The sequence below is a fragment of the Fukomys damarensis genome, unplaced genomic scaffold, assembly GCF_012274545.1.
Source record: "Fukomys damarensis isolate Sample0158 unplaced genomic scaffold, DMR_v1.0_HiC HiC_scaffold_3, whole genome shotgun sequence".
NCBI classification, from domain to species: Eukaryota; Metazoa; Chordata; class Mammalia; order Rodentia; family Bathyergidae; genus Fukomys; species Fukomys damarensis.
Window position 1 is genome coordinate 27,089,251 of NW_022900915.1, and position 23,467 is coordinate 27,112,717.

Below are 23,467 nucleotides of genomic sequence, written 5' to 3' on the forward strand. Positions count from 1 at the left end.
GCTAAGATTCTTTCCATTTTTGTCCTTGGCTTCCATGGATCAGGACACCTTTCTCTTCTTCTTTTTTTTTTTTTCCCCAAGCATTTATCAAGGAGAAACCACAATTCTGCAGGTAATTAGGTGTTAGGCTTTTACTCCATGATGAAAAATTTTATAAAATATAAATGTATATAAACCAGATTTATTTTCAACAAACATCTTTTAAGAACCTGCTTTGCTTCGAATATGGTTTGTCCCCTCCACAACTCACATTGAAATTTGACTGCCCCTGTGGCTGTCTTGCAATGGAGCCTTTGAAACGGAATTAGGTTGTTAAGAGGATGAATGACTTTCTCTCAGAAGTGGATACATTTTCTAGAGAAAGGGATATTATGGAGTCAGACTGCTCCGTTTGGTATCCATCTGCCTTCCTGCTTTGCACCATGAATTGAAGCAGCATGAGGCTCTCACCAGCACCACACTCTTAGATTTTCCATCCTTGAGAACCTGAGCCAAAACAACCTTGGCTTCTTTATAAATTATCCAGCCTCAGTCACCTATTATAGCAACAGAAAATGGGTTGAGATAGTGCCTAAAATAGTGATAAATATATTATGCATGTTTTACTTATGTCATACAAAGAGCTAAAAACAGTGTCTCATGCACAAATAATATATAAGGGTCAAATATCATTCTTTTTTACAGATACATTAAAGTACAATTAAAACAAAATAACCTGAACTCATTTCTAAAAATTCAACTTGATAAGTACTATATGTACACAGTCCTAGAGCTATCAGAACAATTAAGACCATGAAAGCAATCTATCAAGTTCAAAAATTGCCCCCTACCTCTTTCTGATCCTTTTCTCTCACAAGTTCCCACGCATTGCATTACCAACAGCCCTTCACCTCAATTCAGGTGGCCAGTTCCCTGCTTTATGTCATTAAATTTAATTTAATGTTTTAAAATGCTATACAAATTGAACATCATATAAATACAATAGAAAAATACAGCAGATGTTTAATTTTTTTTAAATTACAATAAAAAAACGCAGTGACATGAATCTTGTTCAAAATACTCCCACCTCACTTCAAACATGCTTCTCCCACCATTCTTGCTACTTTCTGTATAAGCCCAACGCTAACCAAATGTGCTGCTCGAGCTCCTCTTGCTACTTTCTGAACAAGTTCTGAAAGTTCTCTTTCATGAGCATCTTCAGTTATACTGTTGTAGCTACCTTAGTGTCCTGACTCAATTCAAAGTGTTTATTCTCATGGTCATTTTGACTTTGAGAAAGAGCCAAAGATTGTATGATGACAGATCTGGTGAATACATTTATGAAGGATGTTGATATCTGATTTTTTTTCTGTTGTATCTGAGCGATTTTGTTGTACCCAGTGAGTCTGTGCATCTAATTCAAAATACTTTCTAGTTTCCCTTGGATTTATTTAACCTGTGAGTTAAAAAGTTTATTTCAATTTGTAAATATTTGAGACTTTTTTCTTTCAGAGCTCTTTCTATTACTGATTTTTAGTTTTGTTATGATCATGAACATACACTGACTTTTGCTGAAGACCACATATTAGAGGTATCCTTCACATGACTCCAAGATATTGTTTAGATCTGAAATATTTCCAAAAACCCTCATGTACTCAGAGGCAGGGCTTTTGGAGCATGTTCAAATCCTAGCAATGCTTTGGATTCATCCACTGGTGAGTTCAGCAGCTGAGTGTGTTTCTGGGAGGTACAGCCTGATTGGAAGTGCTATACCCATAGAGGTGTGTGGTGGATCAACTAATGGTCAACTTGGAATGCCCAGTTGACCTGAATGAGACTGGTTTGGGCATGGAAGACCCACCTGAAGATCGTTGCCAAAGACATAAAAAGAAAATTGAGGGAAGATTGTGTTGCTATTGATTTTCCTGGAGAAGCTTTCCATGGCTGGTTTTCCTGTTGCAAACTTGGTTGTTTTCTCATTGTAGAGGAGCTAAGGTCCTCACTGTTGCTGGGAATGGTTGCAGCTGTTGTCAGGGGAGCTCTGATCTTTACCATAAGCATTACTTTCTGACTCCAGTGTAGATCTTTCAGCCTGGTGGCACAAATCCTTCACCTTTGCTGGCACAGATTTTCTCACTTCCATCACTGGCCTTTGGGCCTTTTGGGTGAAGATCCTTGATACAGATAAGACTGAGATATTTTCATGGGCTCTAGGCCTCTGGCTGGACTCGTAGAGGGTAATGCCTTGGGCTCTAGGCCTTCAGTTGGACTTATGTGGGATATTGCTGTGGGATCCAGGACTTTGGCTGGATTCTGATCTCTAGTGTGTGGCTAGATCTCTTTCACTACTCTACACTGGAATTTTGGGGTGACTATTATGATATAATCCTATAAATTACATGTCCTGTATTAAATCTATTTCCTTTGCAATACAGTATGGTGTGACATGAAATGGTATTTCTCCCTCTTCAGCTCTTCCTTCTCTCTCTGCTTTTTGGCCACTGTGATATAAGCAGATTTCTTCCATCACACTCTTCCACCAGGCTGTGTCTGCATTTGAGCATACCAACTATGAATTGAATTTCTGAAGCTTTGAGCAAAAATCAGCTTCATCTCCTTTGAATTATAGATTTTGGATATTGTGTCTCAGTGATTAAAAAAGGAAAAGTAAGACAGTTTTGGTATCAAGAGTGGGGCTGCTGTGTTGACTATATCTGACAATGTGTTTGGCTCATAGGAGGAGTATGGAAAAGTTTGGAGACACTGGCTAGAGAATTCCTAGACTGTTATAAGACAAGCTGGATGGGAGATTCTGATCAGAGTGTATGACTAGAAAACTGACAGTAATGCTGATGTAAAGGCCAAGCTCCGGAGGTTTTGGTTAAGAAAAAGGACTCCACTAGCAGTTGGAATTAAGGTCATGTGTCGGATACAAAATTAGTCTTTCTTTTGCTCAATCTTGAGACTTTGTGGGAGGCTGAGATTTAGGGTAGTGGGCTAATTAATCTGGCAGAAGAAATTTCAAGGCTATGTCATTGTATTGCTGGTGATTTTCAGCCAGGTTTATAGCGAAAAACAGGAGCAAAAAGCCCATATGAAAAGTTTTAATTTTGCCATAAAGGAAGCACCTGCACAGTAAGGGCACTGAAGAGCATGATTTATGTTTTCATAAATATGTTTTCAACAATAGGAAGAAGCCAAATATTTTGTATCAGAACACTACGTTAGATACCTTGAGAACATCTCATAAATCCTTAATATCGTATTGCAGGCTCAAGGGTAAGAAACTGTAAAGCTTTCATTTGAAAAAGAAGCTTATTTTGGGGCCAGATAGGAACTCCAGATTCTGGAAGTCAGCAATCTAGGCACTCAGAGGTCACTAGTTCAAGAGGAGGTCTGCTACTGCTCAAGCTGATAGCAGACCATAGGATTATTCACATGGAACTGCTTCACAGGCATGCAGAATGCAAGAATTGTGGTGTTAGGGTGGCTTCCACTAAGACTTCAGAGCATTGCCTGGGAGGACAGGCAGTGTGCCCGAGATGACAGTGTGTGAAGCTGTGAGAATAAATCCAAAACTGCAGTGGAGATCTCAGAATGTTGAATAAGCCAGGAACATGGAACATCTGCATTATGAAATCTGAAAGCATTAAGCAAAATCACCCCAAGAAAGAGGCCAGGAAGGCTTGAACCAGCAACAAGAGTATTACTGCCCAAGTTTACATTATGCCACCACGTACCTCAGATGATGGACATGAAGCTACAGGATTTAATGTTTGCTCTGCTGAGTTTCAGTCTTGCTTTGATTGAATTCCTTTCTATTTCCTTATTCCTCCCTTTTGGATGGAATGCCTATCTTGTCCTATTGTATGTTGACAGTGTTTAACTAAAAAGAAAATTGTTTTAGAGGGTCTAACAGCTAAGAGTTTGCCTTGAGTCTCAGAGGAGACTGGGCTTGGGCTTTTCAGCAATACTGAAACTGTAAAGACTTTGACAAGTTATAGAGAAGGACTAAACACATTTTGAATGAAGAGATGCACATGAGTCTTTTGGGGTACAGAGGTAGAAAGTTATGCTTTAGATCTGGAATGGCCCCACAATACTCTAATATGCTAAAAGGCAGAGTTTTTGAAGGGTGGATGGATCACAGAGGCAGTGGACTCATATGTGGATTTATACAATGGTGAGTTCAGTGGTTGAATGTGCTGTAGAAACATGAGGCTTGGCCTGAAGAAGTAGGTCCCTGCAATCGTGACCTAGAAAGTTATATCTCCCTCCTTAACTCCTCCTTTTTTCTCTACTTCCTGGCCACCATGGCATGAACAGTTTTCCTCTACCAGGCTCTTCACCATGCTGTTTCTCTGTATGACCCTACCGAGCATGGACTTAAGCTTCTGAAACTTTGAGCTAAAATAAACCTTTCCTTTTAAAATTGCGAGTGTTGGGTATTATATCTCAGCAACAAGAAAGTGACGGAGACACTTTGTTAATGAGAAGTGTTGGAGATAGAATGGGGAATTAAGAGTTCTGGGAACTAGAAGGAAGTTCTGTAATGGGAAAGCTAAAAATCATAGAGAAGTAGAAAGGCAATTCAGAGAAAAATATGAAGTATGTAGTTCAAACCTTCATTACTGAGGCTGGGGATTTAGCTCAGTGGTTCCACCACCTACCTGGAAAGCACAAGGACCCAGCTTTGATCCCTGGTACCAAAAAATAAATAAATGAAATTTAAAAAAAAACCTTCATTACTTATAGGAAGGGGAATGTGACTTAAAAAGCAGGAGGTAAATCCAGAGAGTGTATCAGCCCCAGTGATAAACATGGTAGTCTAGCAATCCTAGCTATAAGAGAAACACAGTTATTGCAAGCTGTAAATCTAGTGTGGGGATTTAATCTGATGATGACTGAGCATGGCAGTCTAGTTTTGATAAGGAAATCTACAGCAGCACTCATCATAGCTCAGAGTTCTATAACCAGGAGCCATCCTGAGAAGGGGCTTATGCTTTGGGACTGGGTTGCTCTGGAGATTAGAAGCCGTGGAACAGCTTTACATCAGGTCGCTTGGAGATGCTCTGCCTAAGTGACAGGTTGTGAGACGGCCATAAGAACTAATTGGGGTATACCAAGGGCAGAACCTTTCAGAGGTTTGAGTCGTAGGGGATTTGGGCTGTGGAGGGAATTGTGTGGGTAACACAATCCTCCACCGTGAAGAGTGAGAACCGCCGTTTGTGGGTTTATGAGGGGCTGGCTCTAAAAGCACTGGATCTAGGCCAGGCAATTGCCTAGTTTCTATGGCTTCCTTCACCTAGCACAGAACTCAGTGGTCTATTTGCCTTTCTAACTCTCCAACACTTTGAGAGATAAGCCTCTGCTCAAATGTTTTCTAAACCCATAGGTCTCAGAATAGAAGGACCTCTGGAGCAAGGAATGGAGCTAATTGGAGTTAGCAACGGCTTCAGGGCTGTAAGAAAAAGGTTAAAAAAACAAGCAAAATAAAAACATAAAAAAAGATTCTGTAGTGCGATACAGTCTTGAGGAGGACAACATACCCTTAACTTGCCTTGTCCAGTGGCAAAGGTGGTACAGACTAAAAGAACAGAAAATTTATTCCGTTGGAAAATACCAAAAAAGAAGTATGGAGACATCCACGTAGAGTTGGCATTTAGAACCACAAGCGAGAATGGCCAGGAAAGAATGACATCATAGCATAGTAAAATGCGAAGGGCACAGAACAAGGAAAGACTATTGAAAGTGGCAAGAGAGAAATGACAGTACACGTGTAAAGGCAAACACATAGAGTAACTGCAGATCTCTCAGCAGTAGGAATGAAATGATGTGTCTCAGGCCCTGAAGGAAAATAACTGCCAAGCTACATTACTATATCCACCAAAAGGTATCCTTCAGAATCAAAGGAGAAATAAAGACCTCCCAAGATAAGTATGAACTAAAGGAATTAATGATCACTAAGTTGGTGTCACAGAAGATATTTGATAAAATCATACACAACTTTAAGACTCAAGAAGGAATAAATCTCACCAGAAGAGCAGATAAGCAAATAAGATGTAAGAAAGAATCTGATATTAGAAGAATACCAAGATGACAATCACTGCACATTTTCGGTAATAACCATGATTGTAAATACTCTTAATTCTCCATTTAAGAGATACAGACTGGCAGATTAGATAAAAACATAAAGACCCAACAGTATTCTGCCTACAAAAAACATATCTCACCAGCAAAGACATACACCATTTGAAATGAAAGGATGGAAAATAATATTCTAATCCAGTGGAATCTGAAAACAAGCAGGACTAGTTATACTTACTTATAAACAAGTATTATTCAGTATTGTTTTGCCTAAAGGAGAAGGAAATCATGTCACTTTCAGGAAAATGCAATGACAAATGTTTATACAACACTTGAATGGAGTTAGAGATCATCATGTTAAGCTAAATAAGCCAGTCAGATAAGTATTGTGTATTTCCTCTCATAAATAGAATCTAAAAATAGTGATGACTTGAGAGTAGAAGAGAGACTATTAGAGAAGAAATGGAGAATCAGGAGAAGGGGAGAATACGAGTGACTAGAATTGAAGGAAGAACATGGTCGAAGTATGTTGTATGTATTTATGAAAATGTCACAATGAAGCAAACAAAATATTCTGTATAATTAATGTGCACTAATAAATGCACATGTATGTTTTAAAAAATTTTTTAAAAACTTTTACAAGTGCCTGGATACCAAAATAACATAAAAAGACCATACATTAAGACATGTTTTATGTTCTACAATACAGTTTCCTTGGGTAAACATTACTGTGCAAATCCGTAACAATGTTGACTATTGCTGTTGGTTAGAATGTTCCATAAATATTGGTTAAGTCTGGTTGATCGTGTTTTTCAAGTCTTGTATGTCTTTACTGATTTTTTTCCCATTTCCTCTGTGTTTTTGTTTACCTGATATTTCTATATGGTTGATGGAAGTCATGTTCTGTTTCCCTCAAGGTAACCCATCTGGAGACGTGTCTGGTCCTCAGTGATGTAGTCATTAGGGTGAAGAGTTGTCCAAATTCTTAGTTCTTGAATTCCTGCATATAATTAGTCTTCCTTGTGCTTAAAAAGCAATTTGTGAGGATGTACTTTAAGATCATACAGCTCCTTATTAGTACTTCTGTATTGGCCAACTTCCTATTGCTGAAACAAAATACCTGGCACACACAACTTGAAGGAGGAAGGGGTTATTTATTTAGGAAGGGTTTATTTTGACTCTCAGCCCATGATGGGGTGAGAGGCAGAAACATCAAGTCAACAGACATGGTGGAGGGAAGCTGCTCACCTCATGGCAGCCAGGAAGTAGAGTGGCCAAAGAAGAGTTAGGCCAGAGTCGGAAACCAGATAAAGTGCCAGGATCACACAGCCATGACCCAACTGAGACACTGAGCTGCACACTTTATTAATGTTTTAGGCAGTGCTGAAGCTAATCCAGTTGACATCAAGATTCACAATCACAAAATTATGGCTGATTTTTACTACCTTCAAGTGGCTCAGGGAAGAGGCACTAGGTGATAGACAGACAGACAGACAGATAGATAGATGATGCAAATGGTAAATAATGTTAAGAGTAGGCAATCAAAGGAAAAGGTTATAGGTGTGTTTTTTGTTGTTTTCTTTTTAGTTTTGTAATATTTTATGTTTGAAGTAATCTCTAAATTAATGTGCCATGAGACTTATTACAATTTTAAATCATATTTAAAAAGCATGTATGCACACACATATATATGTTACACATATATGAGTAAATTAGAACTCCAAATGCTGTTAGCAAAGGTCATGAAAGGGAGAAGGGAAAATGTGAAGAAACAAAACCATAAAATCTTATCTGTTGAGGAGAGCTGAGTCAGAAACATCAGTTTCAACCTTGAATTGCAAAATTAGAAACCTATTTGTTTATGTAGAAGTACAGCCAGGAAGTGAAAACCCATATAAATCACTGCAGAAGATAAAAGCAAAAGAAGCATATTTCTTATAAACAAAACTGGAAAGCAAATGGAACTGCTCAAAAACATAACAGGAAAAAATTTAAAGTAACATGACGGGCACCAGAACAAGCATAGTTGTGCAAAGATTTTTAGAGACACGAGGTTTTTAGAAAATGCTCATATCATAATCTTAAGTAAAATTTGTAAGATACAAAATGTATTTAGAAAGGCTTAATTACATTGGCACACACATGCATATATTCAATATGAGCAAAAGTGATTTAAGCAAGTATATGAAAGTAATTGTCGTTGGGTGATGGCATTATACACTTAAAATTTTTTGTAGTGCTGGGGATTGAACATAGGGCCTCGTAAATGGTAGGCAAGCATTCTACCAATAAGGTACAATCCCAGAACTGCTTTTATTTGTTAGTTATAAACGTGTAATGTTATTCAAAGTTATCTGTAGTGTATCTGGATTATTGTTACACCAAAATATGAGCTACATTTTGAAAAAAGGGATAGTCTTTTCCATCTGTCCCTACTTCAACAGCTAAATTTGAATAAAAGGTGCATGAAACGATACCAAGTCCTTTTGCCCAATATTTTTCAAGAAAAAATAGGTCTTTCCTGCAGGCAACATGGCTGAGGTAAAATATCTTATCACTTAAGTTGTTTTCCTGGAACACTATCCTTCACGTCAATTTTAGTTTCATTTTAGGCATAGAAAAGGTCATACCAAGAAGTTACAAGAGCAAACATTAGTGTCAGTTTTGATTAAGGTGAAGATTCTTTTCCTATTTCAGAGGGCCTAGAATTGTGCATAATGAGCTCCCTGCATGTTGGCACCTGGAGTTTGAACTACTAAATGATACAGGATCAGCCCATGTCATTAAGTGATACCGCACTTGGATACCGCACTACTGCTCTGTGGATTTGCAAAGGCAGCAGAGAGCAAAGAGCACGGACTTGGGAGCCAGATGATTTTGACTTGAATCCTGGCCTAGTAGTAAATTAGTTAATATCTTTGTCCCTTCATCTGTGGAAAGGGAGGATAGTACTGTTTATGTTTTAAGGTTATATGGAAGATCTGATGAATTAGTAGTTATGAACACACACTGAATGTTCAGTGCCTGACACATAGCAAATGCTTACGTTTTACTTAATAAAATTCACCACTACTAAGCTATAGACTGAAGTACCTCTTTCTTCCTGCAGTGTTTTGTCCCCATGGGCCACGAAGCACAATTTTTGCACCTTATCTTACACAGAAGAGTGAAACACTGGGTTTCCATTGCTCCTTCCTCTTGGCCTCCCAATCATCCAGCTATTGTGATGCTCAGTCCTTTCCTGATCCTTCTTCACCGCAGCAGAAACTACTCTTCTCTGTGGATGGTTCTGGTTCCTTGCAACCCTGCTTGTGAATTTAGAGAATTATGGCTACAGAAAATCTCTGCACTGCCTTATTTACGTGCTGCTCCTTTGTACAAAGCCTTTCTGGAAGCAATGCCTTACTCTTACATTCTCCAGAAAAGTGTTACGTGGAACACTGGTTATATGGATGTCAACAAGTGTGCAGAGACAAGAAGTGTTCTCACCTCCTGTCAGTAAATATGCTGGGTCTAGCAAAATTAACTTTTGCAATTTTGAAGATTCTAATATGCTAATGTGTACATCCCAGGGTGGAGGATAAAGTATGCAGCATTTCCCAAGTTTGACTAATGGAATATTTTTATTTTCTCACTATATTACTGCCAACACCTGGAAAAATTGGCAGAACATTATTTTGCAAAGCACTGCATTTATTGAAAGGCATGACATTCTTGGTGAAAACATCCCACAGTCTTACAGGAAAGAAATGTTTCTGAAGATAGCATTCAAATTGCCCCTCTTTTTCTTTGGTGGCCGTACTGGTTCACTGCCACCATCCTGGAAGTGAGCCCATCTCCCCCATCCTGTCACACACATTTACACACACACCTATTCCATGCATGCTTACTGAGGGCCCACCGGTTCCCAGAGAGGTTCTTGGCGGGCATCCCTGACTGTTTCTTTAACAAGATGACACTTGCCTGATAGTTCACTGCTCACGGGACCTAAGGACTGAAAAATCTGAACCACACTTTCAGGCACAAGACATTCCTCTTCCTTCAGGCCCTAGAGCACCAAGCCCAGCCTGCAGCAGCTGTGGATGATGGGCAGGAATTAAAGAGCAGTGTGAGTTATGCTTGATCTACTCTTCACAGTATACTCTTTTGGCATCCTTGACAACCTTCATTCAGTCCCAAGCATAAGAGCTGTGTGATTCATAACCCAGTAAATTGGAATGGCTGATAAGAACAGTGATACAAATGGGAATTATTTATGGACTATGCTAAGCCCTTTGTATATGATAAATCTACTTGTATTTTAACTGAAGGGGTAGATATTTTCTATCCCTAGATGATATCTCAGGCAGATCTCATAATAATTTTTAAATCTTTTGTTAGTATAAGTTTAGATACATAATGCTTTGCTTCCAATACAAATGTCATCTTGCAATGCTGCCACCTCAGGTATAAGTAGGCACAGCCTCTCACACAGGCTTTCTGTGCTTCAACTCCAGGGAACCCTGTCAAGTCCTCCCAGTGACTCTCCTAAAGATCCCTTTCTCATTTGGATGAAAAGGAACATTTATCCACCCTTCACCTTTAGACTGGGGACACCGCCTATTTTCTCTAAATAAATTCTCTTTAAAAACACAGTCCTTTCTTCTGATCTACCCATATGCCGCTACATATTTGAGGTATGTATTGAGCTAAGATTTGCAGTTATTGAATGTCCCCTTTGCAAGTGGTACATTTATCGAAGACCTTGCTACAAAATGGACAGGAACTTTGAACCTATCATTTTGTTCTGAGCTTTTGGGGATTCAGTGAAAACTGAGATAAAGAATGCCACTTTAACATCTTGGCACACAAGCTGTATCTGATTTTAAATGATAGAGCTTCTCTGGTTATTCACTAGATTTTAGTGCTAGAAAATCAACTTTATGAAGGCAAAGATTTCTGTCCTTTTTAAAAGTGCTACACCCCCACCTTGTAGAATAAATGTTGCATAGACAGTAGGAGCTGATACATTTTGGCCAAATGCACATAGTATTTTGCAGGTAAGAAAACTGAAGTTTGTAAAATGTTCGCAGTTATTCAGTTGCTAAACCATGAAACCAGGATTTGCATAATCAGTGAAAGAAAACAACTAATATAATCAGATCAGATATTCTTTACTTAAGCTTTTCTTTTACATATGTAAATGTGGAATAGTATAAAATTATGTGCATAGAGATTTTAAATTCATCTCATTTACATAAAAATCTAGAATTTAGTTACCCTGCATCTCAGTCACACAATCTCAACAACTTGCTTGGCAAGCTCTCCTTGGAGGGCTGAACTGCCATCTGGTGTTTGATATGTGAATTGTAAATTCAATGTCTCATCAGATCCTAAAGGCTGTAATAATCAGTTTTCTGACCTTCTATTGTCCAATGATATTCTACTATTTTTCTAATGTAGGGGTACTTAAGATTTTCAGGCTCAGAAATCCACTTCTGAGTAAGCTACAGAAATTTTATTGGATAGTGGTGTGCAAGAGAGCAGTTTCCACTAAAACATGAATCTGATACAAGTGGACAGAAGTCATTCATATCTATTTTCCTTTCTCTGGAATTCATAATAATATTGCAGTTCCAGTATGTCACTTAAAGCAAATATGGACATATTTTTTTTTTTTGGTATACCGGGGATTGAACTCAGGTCCTTGTGCTTGCAAGGCAGGCCACCGAACCACTGAGCTAAATCCCCGGCCCAAAGCAAATGAATTTTTAAAGTACAGAACATTTAATTACTGTATTATATTCATGTTCTTGGTCTGCTATAACAAAATAACAGACTGGGTAGATTAAATGACAAAAACTTATTTCTCAATATTCTGGTGGTTAGAAGTCTAAACTCAGGTCCTTGTGCTTGCAAGGCAGGCCACCGAACCACTGAGCTAAATCCCCGGCCCAAAGCAAATGAATTTTTAAAGTACAGAACATTTAATTACTGTATTATATTCATGTTCTTGGTCTGCTATAACAAAATAACAGACTGGGTAGATTAAATGACAAAAACTTATTTCTCAATATTCTGGTGGTTAGAAGTCTAAAATCAAGCTGATAGTAGGTCTGATTTTTTTTTCCTAAGGCCTCTTTTCCAGGCTTTCAGGTCATCTCCTTGCATCACACTTCAGTTGTGTGTTTATGTTTGATTTTCTCTTCTGACAAGAAATTAGTCATGTGGATGAGGGCCTACCCACATGACGATTATCTCTTTAAAGGTCCATTCCCTAAATACAGTAACATTCTTGGACTTCCCAGCCTCCAAAACTGCAAGAGAATAAGTTCCTGTTTTTATAAATTACCTAGTATCAGATATTTTGTTATAGTTGGACAGAAACTTATCTATACCCTACTTCCTGTGATTTTATGGAACCATTAGTAGCCCCAGTAGCCATCTAGCTAATGCTGCAAGGAGAGTGAAACTCAAACTTATTTCATTTATTCACATCATTGGTCTTCCTCATTTCTTAGTATTTCATTGCTAATCTAAGTGAGAAGAATGATAAATTCATATTTTACCAGCTATAATGAATCCATCCCTTTAATATTTATCATCTCTAGTTCAACTGTGAATATTCAAGAATTCTTGAACAATATTTTTGTGAAACAGTGAGCCACTTAAAAACATTTCCTTTATATTTAATACCTTGGTAGTTATTTCTCCTCTAGTTAATACTTTCTGCCTGAATGGTTAAAAGAGAAATAATTCTCCTTTACAGCATGTTATGGTTTAGATCTAAAATCTAGGCCTCCTATGTTCAGAGGTGGATCTTTCAAGGTGATGGGGTCATGGAGGGACTCTACTCACCAGTGTATTAATCCACTGATGAGTTCATAGCTCATCCTGTTGCTAAGAGGCAGAGCCTGGCTGGAGATGGCTCAGTGGGGGTATGATGACGGAGCAGGCTGTACTCTTGACTCTTGTCTTCTCCTTCACTCTGCTGCCTAACTGCTTTTGGTTGAGTAGCTTTCCCTAGCCATATCATATCTTCTCCATATCATTTCTGTCTTGGAGCCAACCAACTGTGGACTGAATCCTTTGAAAACAGTGAGCAAAAATAAACCTCTTCTCCTTTAACTTGCAGGTGCACTCAAAACAGGAAACAGAAGAGTGAGTAACACAGAAAATTGATACTAGAGAAGTGGGTTCTTTGTTATGACTGTACCTGACCATGTGGTTTAGAAGCCTTTGGGACTGGTTTCTGGGAGGAGTTTGGAAAGGTTACAGGTACAGATATTAGAAGCTGAGCTTGATGGGTGATTCTGCTTGGTGGTCAGAAGGCAGATAGGGTTGGGGACAATAAAGGCCAGGCTCATGAAATTTCACATAGGAATGAGGACTGTATCAGAAACTGGAATAGAGGCCATGTGTGCTTCAGTCTGACAAATAATTTGTCAACGTTGTGTTCATGTCTTAAGACTTTGTGTGAGGGTGAATTTAAAGGTAGTAGATTAATTGATCTAGCAGGAAAAATTTCAAAGTAATGTTCAGGCTGTGGCATAGGTATAGCTTTTAACCATAGTTATAGTGATAATCAGGAGCAAAGAGTAGATCTAAATGATGTGAAATATTTACAGGTTCATCAGAAAGGACATGCCTGCAAAGTTGAGACCATGATTACTGAAATGATTGTTAAAATGAAGGCAAGCGCTTTGCATCAGGACAATAGGAAAAATGGCTTGAATTAGCCAGACCATATCCTGCTCAGGCTCAGGGGTGTAAAGGGGCAAACTCACTTGAAAGAACTTGCTTTGAGAACATATACCAGGGCTCCCAGCTTATTCAGGGCCACCTAGGCAGGTTTTTCTCCAAGCTCAGCCATCCAGGCACTCAAAGGCCACTGCAGACATAGTCCATGGGGGCCTGGTTATTGTTCCTCCTAGTGGCGGATCTATTTTTTCAGATATGCAGAAAATGTTCAGAGGTAGGATTTTTTAAAAATGTGATTGGATCATAGGGGCATTATTCACGTGAGTGAATTGATCTATTGATGAATTCATAATTGAATATGCTTTTAGGAAGTGAGGCCTGGTTGGAGGTTGTCCACTGGGGGTATGACCTGGAAAAGTATAACCTTGTCTTCAACAAGTTAGCAGCTTTTCTAACCCATGCCCTTCTACGATATTGTTTCTGCCTTGGAGAAAGCGATCATAGACTGAATCCTTTGAAAACTGTAAGCTAAAATAAACTTTTCCTCCTCCTCCTTAAAACTGAGTGTGTTGGGTTTTTTTTTTGTTTGGGTACTATGAGAGAGTGATTAACACACACCATCAATTAATCTGATTACTACAAATCATTAATCTAATATCAGCACATTTTTAAAAATTGAGTAGGGCAAACACGCTTAGCATGAGCAGCTTTTAATGCTGTGTCCATGCTTTTCATAATGGTTTGTATCTCCAAAATTAACATACTTGCAAGATATGGGGCACTCTCACTGAGTTGTTTTTCTTTTTTAAATTCTTATAATGTGATTTGAAGTAAAAAAAAATATATTTTTTTTTGAGTCAGGCAGGGTCTTGCTATCTAGTTCAGGCTGGGCTTAAACTCACTATGTAGTCCAAGCTGGCCTTGAATTCGTGAAATCCTCCTGCCTCAGCCTCTCAAATGCTGGGATTACAGGCATCTGCCATAAAGTAAATATTGTTATTCTCATTTTGTAGCTGAGGAAACTGGGTCTCAAAAGGTGTTTGTGTTAGCTACTAAGTAGCAGAGTTTCTTCTGGAATGCAGGAAGAATCTAATCCAGGTTTTAAACTAGTAGTTTTTAAAAAGTAATAAAGGCTTTCTGAATGTCCATGCTGATCTCAATTTTCAAATCTTCTTTCTTCTCAAAGAGTCTTCCTAAGAAAAGGGTTCATAGTCAAATATATCTAAAGAAAATACTACCTGTTACATTCTGTCCTAGAGGATTCACTTATTTATGAGTTTCAAAGGCCATGAGTACTCCTCCTTTGGAGCCTTTTAAAACTTTGTTTAATCCAATCCTTTCCCCAGATTTCATTGATTGTTGATTTTTTTACCAAGAAATTGCTATTGACCTGCAGAGGATCATTCAAAATGGCCTGGGCACTACCAGCACTATACGTGGACAGTATTTTAGATAAAAGTTTAGCAAAAATTAGAGCTGGAAAGTGACCTTGAAAGAATGAAAAGAAGTATAAAATTTTGCTTATAGGGGCCAGGGATTTAGCTCAGCTGTTCAGTGGTCTGCCTTATAAGCACAAGGACCTGAGTTCAATCCCCGGTACAAAAAAAAAAAAAAAAAATTTTTTTTTTGCTTATCACTTCTCAGTAAAAATGACTTGTTACAGTACAAATGCCACAAAAGTAAAAACCATTTCTAAAATTTTGTTTGAGGCACGAAATGCAAACCACTATCAAAAACACTTGATGGAAATTCACTTCTCAAGTTAGTTTCATGAGCCTTAAACATTTGTTTATAAAAAGATTGAGCACAATCAGAACACTTCTCTACTTAACAAGTAGCACAGAACTGGGGTATCTGCAGAAAGATCATTTGAAAAACTTGCTTTTCAACCAGAAGGAGAAGACCTGTCAACATCATAATCCAATGATTTGATCAATATCCAATACAGAATGTTCTTAAAAGACTACTTATGCGCCAATAATAAGCTAGGACATCTTCACATAGATTTTAAAATAAGTTGTCTTGCAACTGAGGGGAAATATCCATTTTATGTTAATTTTCTGAAAAATTGATTCTTTTTCCTTTTTCTGCTTTTCTATTCACTTTCATTCATCTACTCTTATTGATTCAAATTTCTTATCTCAAGTTGTACAGTAAAGGAATTTCAAAAGCTAGGCAGAATGGGTAGAAATGGCTAAAGGTCATGTGTATTTCCTTATTGCAACAAAAGCTCTGAGGTTACAAGTGCAATCCATCATTCAGATGCATGTTAATTTGACAAAGTCTGCTACCCTCTCCACGAGAGTAGAACAGAAAAGAAAATACTGTAACTTCCAGTAAAGCACATTTCTGACATGTCTTTTAGATGAGTATTCCACGTTGAGCACTTGGCTCTATAAAAAGCCTAAAATAATTTTGAAAAATTCACCTGTACACACTTAGCTATTGGTTGAATCTCACACACACACACACACACACACACACACACACACAGGGAGAGAGTTTGGAAGATTATTTGTTTTTTATGATACACAGTGTATTTACCATTGTTACTCTATAATCATTTTTGTTATGAAAATTGTTTTTTCATAGTGGCTTTTATGTTTTCTTTATTAATATCTACTTGTGTTATATTAAAATTAATTTTTTAATTCGAATAAATGTCATTAATTGGTAAGAAAAACTGTAAATTTAGATGCCAAAGAGAGTCTGAAAACAACTTATAAAGTATTAAATTATAGTCATCCTGGATATAATATTACAGTTTGTTCTCTTTACACTAATCCCTAGAGCCTTGGAATTTCCCCCTGCTTTAACGGATCTTTGTACTTCAGAAAGAGAAAGTAAGCTTATTGGCCTATTACCTTTGGCCTGCTTTCATGGAGAAATTATTACTAAAGGCCAACTTGTATCTTTGGAACAAATTCTAACAATAGTTAAGGCTAAAATTTCATAAATGGTCTTTCACTTTCTTCCTTGATTAGCTTAAGTGATACCGAAGAGAAGATGTTGCCTTGGCACTGTCTTTGCAATTTACCAAGGAATTTTCCATATGTTATCTTACTGTTGCTTATAATACACACACTAAAAAAAGTGGAACAAAAATGGCATGGCCGAAAAAGCACACATCATCCCAAATTTTACCAGTGAAGCACCTGAGATTAAAGGAGAGTAAGTGCTTTGCTAGGGTCACCATGTACACAGAGAAGATACGAACAAAAGAAGGGGCCTTCTAGATTCTGATTCAGTTCTATTCCTTAACCATATTCTGGTTAGAGTTGCTCTATAAGCTGAATTTTTAAAATACCGACCTATATTCTTGGATAAATTCATGGAGTCCAGTCAAGCTATTTCAATGCCTGTGCAATAAAATACGTTTAGTTTGGAAAATACATTTTTAATATTTGCATCATGAATTACAAAAGCCGAAAGCTCTGCCCTAAGAACTATAGCCACCCAGCAAGGTGAGGAAGTAGAACACAAAGTAATAAACTGTGCGAGAGAGCTAATCATTGAGAGATGATCCTGTGGGACACAAGTGCAGAGGGGTTGAGACACCTGACTTCCTTCCTAGCATTGGCACTGACTTACTGTGTTTCCTCTGGCAACTCCGTGGGTACCAACTTCCCTTTCTGTCGAGGAAGAATAACACTGTAGGTTTTGCTAACCTCCCAGGGCTCTTTGTAGAACTCAGCAAAATAATTTACTATGAAGCTGAAAACAGTATGTCTCCACACAAATGAAAAGACAGGAGCTGAGTTACTTCACTAGAACTGCAGCAGTTTTAACCTGAGTTAAAAGAAGACAACATTTTCAATAGCACATTTTATTCAGGTAAAACCTATGAAGTACTGAAAATGTAATTAAATAATTCGTGCTACTTTCTAATGTCCTAATGACTACCAGCATCTACTCTATGGTTTCATTTTTATTTTTTAAAATGGATGGAAAATAAGGTATATAGTCAAGGAAATGCAGACTAGCTCATCTTTCCTTTGAGAAGAATGAAACGTTAAGCAGGTTTAAATTCAAACAGTTATGTCATGTCTTAGCCTCTTCAAACTTGAAAGCAGAAATAGAAAAGGTAGGAATATATTTTGTGTATTTTTGGCAGTCAGCCTTTCAGTAATTCGATGAGTTAAGGAAACCATCTTCCCATTCATGTAGTTTAATGTCATTCTCTAAAAGCTGGCAAGATTCTGGAAAGGTGTAACTTCATGTGGATTACAAAAGACATCTAGTGAGATAACGCACTTCTATTTTAACACCACTTGCTAAGCTCTAATTAGGTGCAAAAACTCAGTTCAACCTTCCAATACCTAACCTGATATGATAACTACACTCGGCCAAGTTTTCTTAAATATTACAAGTCCACAAAACATAAAAATGTAGTGATTTCATGATACAAAAGTTAGTTTAGTTTAATTATCCCTCTCATGTACTCTGAATCTCCTGAAGTTTAAGACATTTTTTTCCCAATATGTACATGTTAGCAGTTAGCAAATTTGTGAAGTTGCCATCATCCTAAGTCATTTTAGGGGTTCCCATTTCAGCATGATCAAAATTTCTTTACAGTTAGGGATTTTGGCCTGGGTAAGGATGAATACTTTCCTTTAACATTGATGGAACTGTTTATAGTTGCTCTATAAAATATCCATTACCTAAAGGAACAGTGTTCCATGCAGCCAGCATCACTTAAATTCAAATTGTACATTACTTATCCTTCAAGCTTGATTTATCTATTGATTGCTTTCTGTATTTTTAAAGCTTCCATAAACATTTTCAAAATATCTATGTATTTATCTTTATTATTATATGTTTTCAGTGCAGAATGTTTACATTTCTTGTGTGGAGTTGCTACAGGTATATAACAGATCTTAATTTCATTTTTTATCCCCTATCCCTCCCCTTCTTCCCTCTCTTGATCCCCATTGTTTAAGAAAGATCTATCTTCTATTATGGCTGTGTCTGGACATCTCCAAAAGCCTCATGTAGTCACAGATGGGGCTTTTCCAGAAGTAGCTGGGTCTAGAATGCATGATGCTGGGATTAAGGGTGCGTGTTTACTAAAATAGTCCACTGATTGGTTTGGGTAGCCTAGGTAGACTATAAAAGGGGCAGAAAGAAGATGCCATTATTGATTGTGGCTGGTTGCTTGCCTTTGCTGTCTTCTGCCTGCCATGAACTGTTTTTCTTCTGTGAAGCCACTCTTGCAGCCAGCCAACTATGAGCGAAATAAACTTTTCCTCCTTTAACTTTGGGTGTCAGATATTTTGCCTCAAAAATTAGAAAAATAACTAAGACATCTTCTCACTTCCTATTATTTAATCTTATTTTGCTTTTTATTTATATCTTGGGTTTCTCATATAACAGCAAAAAATTCATAACAGCTAACTTCTGAAAGCATCTTAATGTCCACCAACAGATGAATGGATAATGAAAGTGCAAAATGAACATTTTATTCAGAATATCTAAATGGAATGGAAAGGACAATTACCCACATCATTTTATTCTGGACTTTATGATTGCTCTTGAGCTCGTGGACACTCACCACACAGTAAATTAATTAACACGTGGAAAGAAGATTTTTTTTCATGTTTGTATCATCAGGACTCAGCACAGAAAGTAGTCTATAATTGGCACTTAGCACACATTTGATAAAAGAAAACTTGTTTTCAAGTGACTGAGAAAAACTAATTATGGGCCTACTGACCAAATTAGTAAAGTATGCCTTCCAAGGGCATCTACATTTTAAAAGGAGCTGTATTTGTGTTTAACCAAGAAGCTTATTGGGTTCTTTCTATCTCTCCAGTCTCTCTCTCCCTCTCCAACCGTTAAGATATGATGAATACCAGATCTGTTCTTTCTTGAATTATGTTTATGTATGGTTGCAGCACTGGTCAGGAAATGTAGAGGACAGAAAACAACACAACAATTCACTCAAAACATACACTCAAAGCTTTCCTCCTACAGCCATCTGCTTCTAGCCTATAGGTCTACATTACCTCTACATGATTCTGGCTGAAATAGTTCCATAACCATATTTCATTTTATTTAGGCTAATGTGGAGAATAGTTTTCACTCTCACTATCAACTGATATTCGAATTAAATGGATTCTGGGTAATAATGAGAAATTATTATGTGAATATATTATGCTGATAATTCTCAAAATTATCATTATAAATATTGTGATATTCACTGGATTAACCAAGTAAACTTCTCAAAAACACGTCAAGGGAACAAGACAGAGTGATTTTTGGGAATCAATACTATTGAGTTTTTAAATTATGCTTTGTACCTAAATAAGTATTCAAACATAATTTTTAACTATGATGAAAGATAGTGGTAGCAGGAGAGGTGGAAACAGTTCTAGAATTCTAAGGAAGAAGGGAAAAGGAAAAGCCAATTATATAAATTTTTAGATGATGGAACTCAGGCAAACCCGTGGATCATAGCTAAGGAAACTGAAGCTCACCAAAATATGAAGCGATCCAGGGCTTAGGTCTTTAGTTTCTCAAAATCATAGCTCTAGATATTAGTTACCATAATGTGCTTCTGAGTAGACATCTTTCAAATATCTGTAGAATAAATTCATATAATTGAGTTTTCAAAAAGCATGGTAAACGTTTAAATTTTAAAAATGTATTATAATAAAGGACACATTGCCATAATCCCTCTCATTTTGAATGCACTTATCCCATCATTTTTGCTAGTTCTGAAATAGTTCTAGAGTCATTTTTTGTCAGTGTCTCTAATTGTACTGCCCTGATTGCCTTGATGTCCCATTTACTTTTCATGGTTATGTTAACCACGTCTTCGGGGAAGAGTCAGAAGCTACACAGTGCCAGACGCAGTGAGGTGGATGAGAACACACCATAATGTTTTTCTCAGCCTGTCTTCGCATTGAATGACAAGTGGCATCTGCTTGCACTGTATTCTTGACCACCCTGCAAAAAGATGCCCATGAAAGAGAACTGCTAGAAAACTGCTTCAGAAAGTGGCAAGAATGCTGGCATACGTGTGTTTGAAGTGACAGGAAATATTGTAAGAGGGATTAAATTCCTTTATAATATCTTCCACTGTAATACATTTTAAAAATTAAACATTTACTGTGCATTTTGGTCACACCTCACACTTGTAGCTTTTTGGGTGTACTTCTATTAAATAAAGTGAGATATGCTTATGCGTGTGTTTTCACAGATTTCTGGGTAGGTAATGGAGGATATGAAATTTCCTTGTATTGTTGCAGTTTGGCATTAATTAATAATGAGTAAATGATAAATTTTGAATAGTTGTTTTCCAATATTTTAGTAAATATCTTCCTACCTTTCTTCCTGTGGAGTCTCTGATTTGGAGTCACAATCTTTCATGTTGCTTTTTTCTTCTGATACTACAATTTAAGGGTTTCTCTGTTTCTAAAACTTTTCTGGGAATATCATAGTAAAGATTTCTGCTTCCCCCTCCTCTCCATCTTCTGTTTCTTCTTTCTTCACCTCCACAAGAGATGCTTTAGGAGCAGAAACATCTTTACTCATCGTCATCTGATTAGAAATCAATGTGTACAGGTTCCATGAATGTTCTACTGATAACAGTAGAGAAATAGTGTTTACTATTTTAAAATATGACTATTTAAATGTAATTCAAAAGTTGTTCAAAACAATTTAATCAAATTTATTTGTCCAAAAGCACTTAGGTAGGGGTCAAGTGCTAGTCATTGATCAGTGTTGACCAAGTCAATTGGAATATTGAGCGAAGCCCAGAAACACCTGAGTAATTCTCTAGGGAGGCAGAGATGTGTTTTTGGTCAGCCTTGGGATCTCTAGTTCTAGGAAAGAGGCTGTATTTTCAGGAAGTCAAACAAATTCAAGTTTAGAGAATGTTAGAATTCAGAATTCTAAAATTCCAGTATATTTTATCTTTCTAGTGAGCTAACTAGATAACCTTCACTGCCCAAAGTGCTCAAGAGAACTCTGTGATTCATGTGGGCCACTTGGCCCTTGGGGAGCCTACTACAATCTTGGACTGCTGTATACCACAAGCCTTTTGGGAACATTTTGTATTTATAGGAAGAGGAGTCTCTATCCAGGGTGGCACTCTGCCTGGGCTACACAGCTTCTGTGGTGCTAAGAGGGATAATTAAGTTGTTGGACACTGGAGAGAGTGTGAGGTTTTGTTCTGCCCTGTGTACTGCTTTGGCTCTCAGTGCCTGCGAATCTCTCCCCTTACAAGGCCCCCTGGATCGCTTAGGGGCTCCCATTTATTCCATTCCCAACAGAGGAAAGGTAAGTCTATTCCGTGTGATATTTTATTATGAAAATTTTAAATAGTTTTTAAAGATAATATTCTTTACGAAAAGAGCAGGGCCAGAGAACTGTGAGGATATTATATTGAATTTGCCATGTAGGCATGAAATACAAATTAGAAATGGGCCACTGGGAGATGAAACTTCTGATTTCTTCCTTCTCTTCAGTCATTATAACTTTGAATAAAAGCCTTCTCTGAGAATTAATTTAAGGATCTCACCTTGGTTCTTTGAGACAGTTGTGTTTAGCTTTTGAGATTTCAAATCAATTCATTTCAATACTTATTTATACATGAATCACAGGGTAGTTTCTTTGGTGTTGAATCTAGCCTCTATCATTTATTAACGGTAAGAGCTTGGTAGTATGGTTATCATAAGGGTCAAATGACTGAGTGTATTGTCTGGAGTGAAATAAGTGCTAAGTGAGTATTGGGTGTCATTTTTTTAGACTGTCTACTTCTTTTTCATTGAGTTTATTGGTACTTTTTAAATATACAGTACAGTTACATTCATCATTGGGATCTTGCACCTTTACATGATGTATCTTGGTTCTTATTTTTTCTCATACCCCTGCCCTCCCACCCCCCCTCCACCCTCCCCTATTTACAAAGACTTTGTTTCCATTTTTGCCTTTTCTCCTATTTTTTGTCTCTCATTTCCTTTCCCCTACACCTTCATTCTTTTAAGGGCTTCTTTTACTTTTTAACTTGATATTCCAATTTGTTAGTTACATTCACCATTGGGATCTTATACCTTTACATGACAGATCTTGGTTCTCATTTTTCCCCCTTATGCCTGCCCTCCCTTCACCCCCTCCACCCTCCCCTATTTACAAAGACTTTGTTTCCATTTTTGCCTTTTCTCCTATTTTTTGTCTCTCATTTCCTTTCCCCTACACCTTCATTCTTTTAAGGGCTTCTTTTACTTTTTAACTTGATATAATCCAATTTGTTGAATCTTCATGTTATTTCTTGTGCAATTGGGGTTCTGTTCAGAAAGTCCATATCTATGCTATGTCTAAGTTTTACGTATTTTATCTTTCAGCAAATTAAGTGTTTTCACTTTACTATTTAGGTCTTTGATCCATCTTGATTTATATTTTAGTATGCTGAGAAATAGAGGTCTAGATTCAACCTGTTTTCCCAGGACCATTTGCTAAAGAGGCTATCTCTCCTTCTGTATATTTTTAGCCCAAAGATCAGATGGCTAGATGTACCTAGGGTTGTTAATACATCTTCTATTCTGTTCCATTCATCCAGGTCTGTTTTTGTACAGTACCATGCTGGTCTTTTACCTAATCACTCTAGCTATGTAATATCACTTGAAATCCAGATTGTGATCTAAATTGTTCGTTGCCCAGAATTACTTTTGCTATTCTGACCTCTTCTGGTTCTATATGAATTTAGGAATTTTTTCCT